This window comes from Heterodontus francisci, chromosome 7 (genome assembly GCF_036365525.1).
Source record: "Heterodontus francisci isolate sHetFra1 chromosome 7, sHetFra1.hap1, whole genome shotgun sequence".
Taxonomy (NCBI): Eukaryota; Metazoa; Chordata; class Chondrichthyes; order Heterodontiformes; family Heterodontidae; genus Heterodontus; species Heterodontus francisci.
In genome coordinates this window covers 137,212,623-137,225,795 of record NC_090377.1, presented here as the reverse complement: position 1 = coordinate 137,225,795, position 13,173 = coordinate 137,212,623, and positions in this window count along the sequence as shown.

Here is a 13,173-nt window from a genome sequence, read left to right as displayed (position 1 = left end):
TCAGTAAGGTAAGAAAGGTCTAGTTTATTTCATATATAGTTAGGTTTTTTTTTAAGTCAGTTCTGCAGTGAAGAAGGGCCCTGGAGTAACTTATTATTTGACATTAAGATCTTCCAAAAGGTTAAAGGGTTAAGTCATGGCAGGAGCCAGGCCGTGGTGTGGTCCATGTGGAAAGCCGGGAAGATTTCCAGTGCCCGGGACCGGCATTAGATTAGATTAGAGATACAGCACTGAAACAGGCCCTTCGGCCCACCGAGTCTGTGCCGAACATCAACCACCCATTTATACTAATCCTACACTAATCCCATATTCCTACCAAACATCCCCACCTGTCCCTATATTTCCCTACCACCTACCTATACTAGTGACAATTTATAATGGCCAATTTACCTATCAACCTGCAAGTCTTTTGGCTTGTGGGAGGAAACCGGAGCACCCGGAGAAAACCCACGCAGACACAGGGAGAACTTGCAAACTCCACGCTGGCAGTACCCGGAATCGAACCCGGGTCCCTGGAGCTGTGAGGCTGCGGTGCTAACCACTGCGCATGTGTGCAGGAAGTGTCTCCAGCTGCAACTCCTGGAAGCCCGGGTTTCGGAGCTGGAGCGGCAGCTGGGGACACTGTGGAGCAACCATGAGGCAGAGAGTATCGTGGACAGCATGTAGAGAGAGGTGGTCGCACCGCAGGCTCAGACTCCACAGGCAGGAAGGAAATGGATGGCTACCAGGCAGAGCAAGAGGACTAGGCAGGCAGTTCAGGAATCTCCTGTGGCTGCAAAACAGATGTACTGCTTTGGATACTGTTGGGAATGGCCTCTTGGGAAAGCTGCAACAGCCCTATTCGTTGCACCACGGTTGGCTCTGCTGCACAGGGGAGGAGTAAAACGTGTGGGAATGCAGTAGTTACAGGGGATTCACCCTTGGGGGTGCTTTTGCTAACGCTGTTGGGGAGGGTTTAAACTAATGTGGCAGGGGGATGGGAACCAAATGAGGAGGTCAGTGGACAGTAAGGAGGTAGTAACTAAAGGTAGTAAGGAACTAGATAATGAAGTCAGCGTGACTAAGGGGAAGAGTAGGCAGGGAGCAGATGATGAACGCAAAGGGACTGGTGGTCTGAGGTGCATTTGTTTTAATGCAAGAAGTGTAGTAGGTAAGGCAGATAGAACATAGAACATTACAGCGCAGTACAGGCCCTTCGGCCCTCGATGTTGCGCCGACCTGTGAAACCATCTGACCTACACTATTCCATTTTCATCCATATGTCTATCCAATGACCACTTAAATGCCCTTAAAGTTGGCGAGTCTGCTACTGTTGCAGGCAGGGCGTTCCACGCCCCTACTATCTGTGTAAAGAAACTACCTCTAACATCTGACCTATATCTATCACCCCTCAACTTAAAGCTATGTCCCCTCGTGTTTGCCATCACCATCCGAGGAAAAAGACTCTCACTATCCACCCTGTCTAACCCTCTGATTATCTTATATGTCTCTATTAAGTCACCTCTCCTCTTCCTTCTCTCTAACGAAAACAACCTCAAATCCCTCAGCCTTTCCTCGTAAGACCTTCCCTCCATACCAGGCAACATCCCAGTAAATCTCCTCTGCACCCTTTCCAAAGTTTCCACATCCTTCCTATAATGCGGTGACCAGAACTGCACGCAATACTCCAGGTGCGGCCTCACCAGAGTTTTGTACAGCTGCAGCATGACCTCGTGGCTCCGAAACTCGATCCCCCTACTAATAAAAGCTAACACACCATATGCCTTCTTAACAGCTCTATTAACCTGGGTAGCAACTTTCAGGGATTTATGTACCTGGACACCAAGATCTCTCTGTTCATCTACACTACCAAGAATCTTCCCATTCTGCATTCCTGTTACTCCTTCCAAAGTGAATCATCTCATACTTTTCCGCATTAAACTCCATTTGCCATCTCTCAGCCCAGCTCTGCAGCCTATCTATGTCCCTCTGTACCCTACAACATCCTTCGGTACTATCCACAACTCCACCGACCTTCGTGTCATCCGCAAATTTACTAACCCACCCTTCTACACCCTCATCCAGGTCATTTATAAAAATGACAAACAGCAGTGGCCCCAAAACAGATCCTTGCGGTACACCGCTAGTAACTAAACTCCAGGATGAACATTTGCCATCAACCACCACCCTCTGTCTTCTTTCAGCTAGCCAATTTCTGATCCAAAGCTCTAAATCACCTTCAATCCCATACTTCCGTATTTTCTGCAATAGCCTACCGTGGGGAACCTTATCAAACGCCTTACTGAAATCCAGATACACCACATCCACTGCTTTACCCTCATCCACCTGTTTGGTCACCTTCTCGAAAAACTCAATAAGGTTTGTGAGGCACGACCTACCCTTCACAAAACCGTGCTATCGCTAATGAACTTATTCTTTTCAAGATGATTATAAATCCTGTCTCTTATAACCTTTTCCAACATTTTACCCACAACCGAAGTAAGGCTCACAGGTCTATAATTACCAGGGCTGTCTCTACTCCCCTTCTTGAACAAGGGGACATTTGCTATCCTCCAGTCTTCCGGCACTATTCCTGTCGACAATGACGACATATAGGTGGCTTCACATGCATATAGATTGGGCAAATCAAATTAGTCACAATACCGTAGAGGAGGAATTCTTGGAGTGTATATGGGATGGTTTTCTGGACCAATACGTAGAGGAATCAACTGGAGAACAGGCCATCCTTGATTGGGTATTGTGTAATTTAGTTTAGTTTAGAGATACAGCACTGAAACAGGCCCTTCGGCCCACCGAGTCTGTGCCGACCATCAACCACCCATTTATACTAATCCTACACTAATCCCATGTTCCTACCACATCCCCACCTGTCCCTATGTTTCCCTACCACCTACCTATACTAGGGGCAATTTATAATGGCCAATTAACCTATCAACCTGCAAGTCTTTGGCATGAGGGAGGAAACCGGAGCACCCGGAGGAAACCCACGCAGACACAGGGAGAACTTGCAAACTCCGCACAGGCAGTACCCAGAATCGAACCTGGGTCCCTGGAGCTGTGAGGCTGCGGTGCTAACCACTGCGCCACTGTGCCGCCCCAATGAGAGAGGAATAATTGACAATCTAGTTTTGCACGACCCCTTGGGGATGAGCGACCATAATATGATAGAATTCTTCATCAAGATGGAGAGCGACGTAGTTGATTCTGAGACTAGAGTCCTCAATCTTAGTAAAGGAAACTATGATGGTATGAGGCGCGAGTTGACTATGACAGATTGGAAAACGTTCCTTAAAGAGATGATGGTGGATAGACAATGGCAAACATTTAAAGAGCGCATGGATGAACAATTGTTTATCCCTGTCTGGCGCAAAAGTAAAACTGGAAAGGTAGCCAAACCATGGCTGACGAGGAAAATTAGAGATAGCATTAGATCAAAGAAAGAGGCATATAAATTTGTCAGAAAAAACAGCAGACCTGAGGATTGGGAGCAGTTTAGAATTCAGCAAAGGAGGACCAAGGGATTGATTAAGAAGGGGAAATCGAGTACAAGAGCAAGCTTGCGGGGAACATAAAAACTGACTGTAAAAGTTTCTCTTCGCATACCTATAGAAAAAAAGATTGGTGAAGACAAATGTAGGTCCCTTACAATCAGAAACAGGGGAATTTATTATGGGGAACAAAGAAATGGCTGACCAACTAAATGCATACTTTGGTTCAGTCTTCATAAAGGAGGATACAAATATCATACCAGAAACGTTGGGGAACAGGGCTTAGTGAGAGAGGAACTGAAGGAAATCAGTATGAGTAGAGAAATGGTGTTGGAGAAATTGATGGGACTGAAGTTCTTCAGGAAGTGGCACTAGAAATAGTGGATCCATTGGTGGTCATCTTCCAAGATTCTACAGACTCTGGAACAGTTCCTACAGATTGGAGGGTAGCTAATGTAACCCCACTATTTAAAAAGGGAGGTAGAGAGAAAGCAGGGAATTATAGACCAGTCAGCCTGATGTCCGTAGTGGGGAAAATTCTAGAGTCCATTATCAAAGATTTTATAGCAGAGCACTTGGAGAACAGTGGTAGAATCGGGTAGAGTCAACATGGATTTTCAAAAGGGAAATCATGCTTGACAATCTTCTCGAATTCCTCAAGGATGTAACTAGTAGAGTTGATGAAGGGGAACCAGTGGATGTGGTTTATTTGGACCTTCAGAAGGCTTTTGACAAAGTCCCACATAAGAGATTAGCATGTAAAATTAAAGCACATGAGATTGGGGTTAGTGTATTGCGATGGATAGAAAATTGGTTGGCAGATAGAAAGCAAAGAGATAAGTGGGTCTTTTTCCAAATGGCAGGCAGTGACTAGTGGGGTACCACAGGGATCGGTGCTAGGACCCCAGCTATTCACAATATATATTAATGATTTAGATGAGGGAACTAAATGTAATATTTCCAAATTTGCAGATGACATAAAACTGGGTGGGAGGGTGAGTTGTGAGGAGGATGCAGAGAGGCTTCAGGGTGATTGACAAGTTGAGTGAGTGGGCAAATGCATGGCAGATGCAGTATAATGTGGATAAATGTGAGGTTATCCACTTTGGTAGCAAAAACAGGAGGGCAGATTATCTGAACGACTATAAACAGAGAGGGGAATATGCAGCGAGACCTGGGTGTTCTTGTACTGAAGGTAAGCATGCAGGTGCAACAGGTGGTAAGAAAGGCAAATGGTATGTTGGCCTTGATAGTGAGAGGATTCGAGAGGAGCTGGGATGTCTTGCTGCATTTACAGAGCCTTGGTGAGGCCACACCTGGAATAGTGAGTGCAGTTTTGGCGTCCTTATCTGAGGAAGGGTGTTCTTGCTATAGAGGGAGTGCAGCAAAGGTTTACCAGTCTGATTCCTGGGATGGCAGGACTGACGTATGAGGAGAGATTGAGTCGGTTAGGATTATATTCACTTGAGTTGAGAAGAGTGAGGGGGGGATCTCATAGAAACCTATAAAATTCTAACAGGACTTAACAGGGTAGATGTAGGAAGGATGTTCCCAATAGTGGGGGAGTCCAGAACCAGGGTTCACAGTCTAAGGATATGGGGTATACCTTTCAGGACTGAGATGAGGAGAAATTACTTCACCTAGAGAGTGGTGAACCTGTTGAATTTGCTACCACAGAAAGCAGTTGAGGCCAAAACATTGTATGTTTTCAAGAAGGAGTTAGATATAGCTCTTGGGTCTAAAGGGATCAAAGGGTATGGGGTGAAAACAGGAACAGGTTACTGAGTTGGATGATCAGCCATGATCATAATGAATGGCGGAGCAGGCTTGAAGGGCCGAATGGCCTACTCCTGCTCCTATTTTCTATGTTGCGATGATGCCAAAGTCTGTCAAATGCTGCCTTGATGTCGTAACTGTCACCTCACCTCTTGAGTTCCACTCTTTTGTCCATGTTTGGACCAAGGCTGTAATGAGGTCTGGAGCAGAGTGGCTCTGGCAAAACCAATAACTGTGCATAGGTGAGTTGATTATTGCTGTGTACGTGCCAGTTGATAGCACTGTCGATGATACCTTCTGTCACTTTGCTGATGGAACATAGAACAGTACAGCACAGTACAGGCCCTTCGGCCCACGATGTTATGCCGAACCTTTAACCTACTCTAAGATCAAACTACCTACATACCCTTCATTCTACTATCATCCATGTACCTATCCAAGAGTCGCTTAAATGTCCCTAATGTATCTGCTTCTACCACCACCGCTGGCAGTGCATTCCACGCACCCACCACACTCTGTGTAAAGAACCTACCTCTGACATCTCCCCGAAACCTTTCTCCAATCACCTTAAAATTGTGCCCCCTGGTGATAGCCCTTTCCACCCTGGGAAAAAGTCTCTGGCTATCCACTCTATCTATGCCTCTCATCATCTTGTACCCCTCTATCAAATCACCTCTCATCCTTCTTCGCTCCAATGAGAAAAGCCCTAGCTCCCTCAATCTTTCTTCATAAGACACGTCCTCTAGTCCAGGCAGCATCCTGGTAAATCTCCTCTGCACCCTCTCTAAAGCTTCCACATCCTTCCTGTAATGAGGCGACCAGAACTGAACACAATATTCCAAGTGTGGTCTAACCAGGGCCTTATAGAGCTGCAGCATAACCTCGCGGCTCTTAAACTCAATCCCCCTGTTAATGAAAGCCAACACACCATACGCCTTCTTAACAACCCTATCAACTTGGGTGGCAACTTTGAGCGATCTATGGACATGGACCCCAAGATCCCTCTGTTCCTCCACACTGCCAAGAATCCTGTCTTTAAGCCTGTATTCTGCATTCAAATTCGACCTTCCAAAATGAATCACTTTACACTTTTCCAGGTTGAACTCCATCTGCCACTTCTCAGCCCAGCTCTGCATCCTGTCAATGTCCCGTTGCAACCTACAACAGCCTTCCACACTATCCACAACTCCAGCAACCTTCATGTCATCGGCAAACTTGCTAACGCAGCCTTCCACTTCCTCATCCAAGTCATTTATAAAAATCACAAAGAGCAGAGGTCCCAGAACAGATCCCTGCGGAACACCACTGGTCACCGAGCTCCATGCTGAATACTTTCCATCGACTACCACCTTCTTCTATGGGCCAGCCAATTTTGTATCCAGACAGCCAACTTCCCCTGTATCCCATGCCTCCTCACTTTCTGAATGAGCCTACCATGGGGAACCTTATCGAACGCCTTGCTAAAATCCATATACACCACATCCACTGCTCTTCCTTCATCAATGTGTTTTGTCACATCTTCAAAGAATTCAATAAGGCTTGTGAGGCATGACCTGCCCCTCACAAAGCCATGCTGACTGTTTCTAATCAAACCATGCTTTTCAAAATAATCATAAATCCTGTCTCTCAGAATCCTCTCCAATAAGTTGCCCACCACCAACGTAAGACTGACTGGTCTATAACCCAGGGTTATCCATATTCCCTTTCTTGAACAAGGGAACAACATTTGCCACCCTCCAATCATCCGGTACTACTCCACTGGACAGTGAGGACGCAAAGATCATCGCCAAAGGCGCAGCAATCTCTTCCCTCGCTTCCCGTAATATCCTTGGGTATATCCCGTATGTCCCCGGGGACTTATCTGTCCTCATATCATTCAAAATTTCCAGCACATCCTCCCTCTTAACCTCAACCTGTTCGAGCATATCAGCCTGTTCCACGCTGTCCTCACAAACGACCAGGTCTCTCTCACTCGTGAATACTGAAGCAAAGTATTCATTTAGGACCTCCCCTACCTCCTCCGACTCCAGGCACAAGTTCCCTCCACTATCCCTGATTGGCCCTACCCTCACTCTGGCCATCCTCTTGTTCCTCACATAAGTGTAGAACGCCTTGGGAATTTCCTTAATTCTACCCGCCAAGACTTTTTCATGTCCCCTTCTAGCTCTCCTAAGTCCATTCTTCAGTTCCTTCCTGGCTACCTTGTAACCCTCTAGAGCCCTGTCTGATCCTTGCTTCCTCAACCTTAAGTAAGCTTCCTTCTTCCTCTTGACTAGCTGTTCCACATCTCTTGTCATCCAAGGTTCCTTCACACCATCCCTTCCTTGCCTCATCGGGACAAACCTATCCAGCAGTCGCATATGATCAAGAGTAGACTGATGTGACACTAATTGGATTGGATTTGTTCTGCTTTGTGGACAGGACATACCTGGAGCAATTTTCCACATTGTCGGGTAGATGCCAGTGTTGTCGCTGTACTGGAACAGCTTGGCTAGATGTGCGGCTAGGTAAGTCTTCAGTACTACTGCTGGGATGTTGTCAGGGCCCATAGCCTTTGCAGTATCCAGTGCCTTCAGCCGTTTCTTGATATCATGTGGAGTGAATCAAATTGGCTGAAGACTGGCATCTGTGATGGTGCGGACCTTCAGAGGAGGCTGAGATGGATTATCCACGCAGCACTTCTGGCTGTAGGTGGTTGCAAACGCTACAACCTTACCTTTTGGATTGATGTGATAGTGTTGGACAAACAGTCTAACAAATCAGAGATAGATGCTTGTGGGACTCCAGAGATAAAGGTGTGGGAGTAGGACGAGAACGTCTATGAAGTCCATGAGTGGATAGATAAGAATTGAACCAGACCTGGAGACACCCAGCTGGACGACAGAGATGATGTGTTGGACTGGGATGGTGTGATGAACCATGCCAAAGGTTGAAGATGTGGTGAGAAGGATAAGGAGAGAGAATTTACCATTGGCACAGTCACATCAGATATAATTTGTGACTGAGGACTGTTTCAATATTGTGGCAAAAGTGGAAACATGCTTGGAGGGATTCAAAAATTATTTTGGGAAAAGATGGGCACAGATTTGGGAGAAGACAGTGCATTCAAGGACTTGAGAGGAAAGGGAGTTTGGAGATGGGGCAGTCATTTGCAAAGAGTGAGAGGTTAAGGGTGGCTTATTCCAGGGTGGTAGGGGGTGATGACCACAGACTTGAACAGGACAGGAACAATGGCTGAGCAGAGGGAACCATTAACTACATCAGCAAACTTGGGAACCAGGTAAGGAAGTTGGATACTCAGCAGCTTGGTGGGAGTAGGGTTGACAGTGAGGGCATGAGGGAGAGAAATGATAGAAAGATGCAAGCTCAGGGCAGGTCTTGGGTATCCTGGAATAGCAAGCAGTTTTGGTTGAGGCAAGCAGGACTCGATAGTGCTTTACGTGGTCCAGCCAGATCTGGTATTGAATGGTTAAAAAATAGTTGTTTGCCATGCACATTAATTGTGTGTACGTCGACTATAGGGAGAGATGAAGGCTGTGCTGGGGAGAACAGCCAGGGTGTGAGAATATTGGCAAAGGTGTAATGGGAAACAAAGATAATAAGCTCGGGATGGAGCTACCTGGTATGTGTATTGATAAGACTGCGGATGTGTGTTCATTGGAATGTGTAATCAATCATATCAATTATCCGTTGTTTGAACACACTGTAATAAGAATGATAAATAAGTTTGTGCTGCTCAATGTAAAGTTAGAGTATTACCTCGGAATAGCCGAGATGGTGTCTTTCCCTGCGTACGCTTGAATAAATTGATTGAACCTGTACCTGAGTCTCGTGTGGTGGTTGAGTTGTCCACAACAGTTTGGCGTAGTCGGCAGGATATTTGCATCCAACCATTGGAGCATCACTGCAAACGAGTGAGTATATTTATTTACCACCCACAGTTAGCGCAGTAAGCCTACCCGAGAGAAGGTCCGGTCGAGTATTCAAAGAATCTGAAGGAGGACTCGGGATAGGAGGTGCGCCGGGTAAGGAAACAGAACGGCGCTGGTGGGACAGTAAGTCCGAAGCCGCACAGAGGTCAGAACCACTTACCGTAAGGTATACTGAACGTTGAGCCGTGCTGGTCGGGGAAGTTACGGGGGTTGGGACCGTGCTAAGTGAAGTCAGGAAGCTAGCAAAATGTCAGATAAGAAGTTGAGTAACGAAATGTTTTCCGACTGGGGCCCGCACGGCAGAGCAATGTAAAAAGACTGTTTTTAGTGAAATTTCAAGTGAGTAAAAACGAGTTACTGTGTCTTTGTTCAAGCCTGCATGTATGTGTACTGTGGAACTGAATTGTTAACTCTTTGTTGCCTGGCTTTAATGTTGAAAGCATGAGTCTGTTACTTGTTCTATTTTTATATGTATATTTATGGGAAGCTTGAGTCATGTTTTGGGGGTGAACTAGTCGAACCTAGTGTGTGTTCCTTAGGATCGGCACAGGGAATTTAACAGGTTTTGCTATTTTGAATTCATAACCCATTACAGGAATCAATTTTCTAAGTTGTTTGGAATTGATACATCCTAACTGATACATCCTGAATGTTCTTTCTACTCCATGATACATCCTGAGCATTCCTTGTCCTCTCTGATACATCATGAGCATACGTTATCCTCTCTGATACATCCTGAGTGATCCTTATCCTCTCTAATATATTGAGTGTTCTTTATACTCTCTGATACATCCTGAGTATTCATTTTCATATCTGAAACATCCCGAGTATTCCTTATACTCTGTGGCACATCCTGAGTGATCCTTATCCTCTCTGATACATCCTAAGTGTTCTGCATGATACATCTTCAGTGATCCTTACCCTCTGAGACATCGTGAGCATCCTTATCCATTGTGATAAATCCCCACTGATCCTATCTGGTACACCTTGAGTGTTCCTTATTCTCTGATGCATCCTGAGTATTCCGTATCCTATCTGATATATCCTGAATGTTCCTTATACTTTTTGATACATCCTGAGCATTCCTTATTCTCTCTGGTACATCCTGAATGATCTTTATCCTGTGCGATACATCCTGAGTGATCCTCAGCCCCTCTCATACATCCTGCGTGTTGGATATACTCTCTGATACATGCTGAGTGATCCTTATCCTATCTGGTACATCTTGAGCATTCTTTATCTTCCCTGATACATGCTGAGTATTCCTAATTCTCTCCGATACATCATGTGCATGCGTTATGTTCTCTAATACATCCCGAATGATCCTTATCCTGTCTGATGTATCCTAAGTGATCCGCATCCACTCTTATCCATCCCGCGTATTGGTTATCCTCTCCAATACATCCTGGGTGATCCTTATTCTCTCTGATAAATCCTAAGTGATCTGAATTCTGTATGGTACATCCAGAGTGATCCTTATCCTCTCTGAGACAGCCTCAACATTCCTTATCCACTGTGATACATCCTGAGTGATCCCTATCCTCTCTGATGCATACTGAGTGATCCTTATCCTCGCTGATACATCCTGAGCTTTCTGTACCATCCATGATACCATGATACATCCTGAGAGATGCTTATCCTCTCTGATGATACACCCTGAGTGTTCCTTATCCTCTCTGATACATCCCGAGCAATTTGTATCCTCTCTGATACACCCTTAGTGATCCTTATCGTCATGGACACATCCTGAGAATTCCGTATTCTCTCTGATTGATCCTGAGCATTCCTTATCCGCTCAGATACATCCTCAGTGATCCTTATCCTCTTTGATAAATTTGAGTGAACTCTATCCTATCTGATACATCCTGAGTGTTCCTTATCCTCGCTGATAGATCCTGAACATTCCTTGTTCTCTTTTATGCTCTCTGATATATTCTGGCTGATCTTTATCCTCTCTGATACACCCGGAGTATTCCTCATCCGCTCTGATGCATCCTGAGTGATACCTATCTCTCTGACACACCCTGAGTGATATTTATCATATCAGATACTTCCATAGTGTTCCTTATACTCTGATAAATACTGAGCATTCCCGATCCTCCCTGATACGTCCCGAGTGATCCTGATCCCCTCTGATACGTCCCGAGTGATCCTGATCCCCTCTGATACGTCCCGAGTGATCCTGATCCCCTCTGATACGTCCCGAGTGATCCTGATCCCCTCTGATACGTCCCGAGTGATCCTGATCCCCTCTGATACGTCCCGAGTGATCCTGATCCCCTCTGATACGTCCCGAGTGATCCTGATCCCCTCTGATACGTCCCGAGTGATCCTGATCCCCTCTGATACGTCCCGAGTGATCCTGATCCCCTCTGATACGTCCCGAGTGATCCTGATCCCCTCTGATACGTCCCGAGTGATCCTGATCCCCTCTGATACGTCCCGAGTGATCCTGATCCCCTCTGATACGTCCCGAGTGATCCTGATCCCCTCTGATACGTCCCGAGTGATCCTTCCTGATCCCCTCTGATACGTCCCGAGTGATCCTTCCTGATCCCCTCTGATACGTCCCGAGTGATCCTTCCTGATCCCCTCTGATACGTCCCGAGTGATCCTTCCTGATCCCCTCTGATACGTCCCGAGTGATCCTTCCTGATCCCCTCTGATACGTCCCGAGTGATCCTTCCTGATCCCCTCTGATACGTCCCGAGTGATCCTTCCTGATCCCCTCTGATACGTCCCGAGTGATCCTTCCTGATCCCCTCTGATACGTCCCGAGTGATCCTTCCTGATCCCCTCTGATACGTCCCGAGTGATCCTTCCTGATCCCCTCTGATACGTCCCGAGTGATCCTTCCTGATCCCCTCTGATACGTCCCGAGTGATCCTTCCTGATCCCCTCTGATACGTCCCGAGTGATCCTTCCTGATCCCCTCTGATACGTCCCGAGTGATCCTTCCTGATCCCCTCTGATACGTCCCGAGTGATCCTTCCTGATCCCCTCTGATACGTCCCGAGTGATCCTTCCTGATCCCCTCTGATACGTCCCGAGTGATCCTTCCTGATCCCCTCTGATACGTCCCGAGTGATCCTTCCTGATCCCCTCTGATACGTCCCGAGTGATCCTTCCTGATCCCCTCTGATACGTCCCGAGTGATCCTTCCTGATCCCCTCTGATACGTCCCGAGTGATCCTTCCTGATCCCCTCTGATACGTCCCGAGTGATCCTCCCTGATCCCCTCTGATACGTCCCGAGTGATCCTCCCTGATCCCCTCTGATACGTCCCGAGTGATCCTCCCTGATCCCCTCTGATACGTCCCGAGTGATCCTCCCTGATCCCCTCTGATACGTCCCGAGTGATCCTCCCTGATCCCCTCTGATACGTCCCGAGTGATCCTCCCTGATCCCCTCTGATACGTCCCGAGTGATCCTCCCTGATCCCCTCTGATACGTCCCGAGTGATCCTCCCTGATCCCCTCTGATACGTCCCGAGTGATCCTCCCTGATCCCCTCTGATACGTCCCGAGTGATCCTCCCTGATCCCCTCTGATACGTCCCGAGTGATCCTCCCTGATCCCCTCTGATACGTCCCGAGTGATCCTCCCTGATCCCCTCTGATACGTCCCGAGTGATCCTCCCTGATCCCCTCTGATACGTCCCGAGTGATCCTCCCTGATCCCCTCTGATACGTCCCGAGTGATCCTCCCTGATCCCCTCTGATACGTCCCGAGTGATCCTCCCTGATCCCCTCTGATACGTCCCGAGTGATCCTCCCTGATCCCCTCTGATACGTCCCGAGTGATCCTCCCTGATCCCCTCTGATACGTCCCGAGTGATCCTCCCTGATCCCCTCTGATACGTCCCGAGTGATCCTCCCTGATCCCCTCTGATACGTCCCGAGTGATCCTCCCTGATCCCCTCTGATACGTCCCGAGTGATCCTCCCTGATCCCCTCTGATACGTCCCGAGTGATCCTC